The sequence below is a fragment of the Sapajus apella genome, unplaced genomic scaffold (assembly GCF_009761245.1).
Source record: "Sapajus apella isolate SASKATOON/1434 unplaced genomic scaffold, GSC_monkey_1.0 scaffold30, whole genome shotgun sequence".
Taxonomy (NCBI): Eukaryota; Metazoa; Chordata; class Mammalia; order Primates; family Cebidae; genus Sapajus; species Sapajus apella.
Window position 1 is genome coordinate 24804073 of NW_022436970.1, and position 3123 is coordinate 24807195.

Genomic DNA, 3123 nt, shown 5'->3' on the forward strand with positions numbered 1-3123 from the left:
ATTATAAAAATCCCAGCCACCCAAAATCAGACACCACAGAAAGGGTAACCAATTGGCTGATGCCACAGCTAGAAGGGCAGCACCAGAGCCATCAGCCCCAATCCAGGAAATGGCCGTAAAACCCCAAACACTTAGAAACACAATGAAAAAACCCAGAGCATGGCTCCTACCAAAGAGAAATCTACTTGGAAATGGGGATACTTTTCTCCCAAAACTGAAATATAGTGTGGACCTAATAATAATAAAAAACCCATTATTCCAATGGGATGCCAGGTGTCCCTTATGGAGTATGTTCATAATCTAACCCATTATAATCCAGATAAAGTGATATCCCGGTACAGACAGTATTACTGGAAACCATCCTTCACAGTTGCACAAAAGATTTGCTCTTGATGTGTTATTTGTCTCAAATACAACCCAGGAAAGCCCCACCGTGGGGCCTACAGTCATTTTCCCCTTCCAGCTGGACCTTTTGAGGTATGGCAGCTTGATTTTGTTCAGCTGCCATCATCTCAAGATTGTAAGTATGTTTTAGTAATGGTCTGCATGTCTTCCCCTTGGGATGAAGCTTTTCCCTGCAGGCAAGCAACAGCCATGGCAGTTAGAAAAATCCTACTGGAAAAAATTATCCCCCGTGGCAAGTCCCCTGTGAACTTCACAGTGACAGGGGATTTCACTTTACTGGCTAGGTTATCCAAAATATTTGTAAAACTGGGCCCATTTTTTTTTTTTTTTGTATTTTTAAATATAGAGATGGGGTTTCACCATGTTGGCCAGGCTGATCTTGAATTCCTGACCTCAAGTGATCCACCCGCCTTGGCCTCCCAAAGTGCTGGGATCACAGGCTTGAGCCACCGCGCCCAGCCTACTGGGCCCATATTTTAACATTTCCATTGTGTCTACCATCCCCAATCCTCAGGCCTAGAGGAGAACCACAAATGGCTAAATTCACCTCCAGGCATTTCACCTCCCCTGGCCCAAAGCACTCCCCTAGTGCTGCTTACACTCCGATCCGCCCCATTTGGAAAGCAACTGTGTCCTTAGCAAATAATAATAGGAAGACCCATATGTATGGGAAAAAACATAATCAACCCAATTTTTCTCAAGGGAGATATATTGCAATATTGTGAGGGACTTATTTATCACCTTAAAAAAAGACAAGATTTGGTGAAGAATTCTTTTCACAGTGTGCTCCATGAAAGATAAGGGGACTGGTCATAATCCGCAACCCGGAGATTTTGTCTATTGGAAAACACATCTAATAAAGGATTCCATTCAACCCCAGTGGAAGGGCCCATACCCAGTACTATTGACCAATCTATGTGCCACAAAATTAGAGGGTGTAGACTTATGGATTCACATCTCTCATCTTAAAAAGGTACAACCTCCTGAATGAACTGTAACTCCTACCAAAGACCTTCACCTCCAGTTCACTAAACATTGACCTTCAACCCAGGATTAGAAGCAGACAACAGCTGCTGTGGCCTGTTTAAATCCAAGACACGGGACCAGGCCTGTACACAAAGAAATGCCTATGTTTATTGTACAATAACCATTGCAATTATTGTCCTATATATACTGTCATCTGCTGTGTCATAAAGAAGAGGACACTTGCCTTGTCTGATTTAACACCCTTTAGTAACTAAGATGAATTTCACAACTTTGCTATTATTAGTCATGTATCCCTACACCTTCTTGCCACTGCCACCCACTGATGCCCATGAAACCTGTTTCTACAACGGGCTCAGGATTATGCAGATTATAAAAGAATACCTGCTGGATATGTGGACTCATGCCTCTTTCCAGTGGCTCTGGCCTGCCATGGTGGGTATCCTTCCAAGGTCAGGACTGGATAGAATACCAAAAATTTGTTATATCACAGAAACGGTCTGGTATTCTTAGTGCTCCCATAACAAAAGACGATATCTATAATTGGCCCATTAAAAACACCCTTGGCCAGGTGCAGTGGCTCACGACTGTAATCCCAACCCTTTGAGAAGCCAAGATGGGTGGATCATTTTAGGTCAGGAGTTTCACACCAGCCTGGTCAACATGGTGAAACCCCGTTATCTATTAAAAATACAAAAATTAGCCAGGTGTGGTGGTACGCACCTGTAATCCCAGCTACTTGGCAGGCTAAGGCAGGAGAATTGCTTGAACCCGGGAAGCAGAGGTTGCAGTGAGCCGAGGTCATACCACTGCACTCCAGCCTGAGCGATGGAGTGAGATTTCGTCTCAAAATAAATAAATAAATACACTCTTAAGAACAAGGGACATGGGAAAAGTTTTTCAATGGAAAGGACTAGCTCATTAGCTCTCACTTTAGCATCCCCGCCAACTAAAACAAGTGGTGACCATGCCCCAAACGGCCCTTTTAAAACGGAATAATGCAAACTTGGGATGGATTTACGTGGTTCACCCCTTCCTTTGGCCAACTCAGCCAAAATGCTCCTTTGTGCTGGGAACAAAGAAATCACCACCCAGTACCTATGGCCAAACAAAAGGAGAGAGATGGGGCGGATACCTGGAGAATGTTGTGACCACATTATCATGTTACGAGACCCTGACTGGCATGCCACCGATTGGGTGCAGCAACCAGGTATTTATTGGCTTGCTCCAAATGGGACATACTGGCTATGTGACACTGACTTACGGCCGTGGTCCCCTCCAGGGTGGTTGGGATGATGCTCCCTAGGTTATGCTTGGGTGCAAGGACAGTTAATTCAGACCCTGCCAAAACCAGCAAACCTTTTTCATTTACAATCTTCTTGGACACATTCAGCATTCCAATGGTGTGATCATTTGGCTTCAATCTCAGTACCACAAATAGGTAATAAAGATGTTATATAGCATATAGAAGCCTTAACAACTTATACCCAACAGGCCCTGAATGATGGCAACATGAGTGTCTCTTTGCTGAGCCATGGGGTCATGCTTATGAGGAAAGCTGTGCTGCAAAATCATGCGTGTGGGTGACCCCCCCATAGGCACTGAGGAAGGAGAGCTAGGCAGAGTCCTAGCATAATTAAGGCCTGAAGAGTATCTCAGTTATTTCCTAACCCCCACATAGGTACTGAGGAAGGAGAGCTAAGCAGAACCCTGGCATAATTAAGGCCTGAAGAA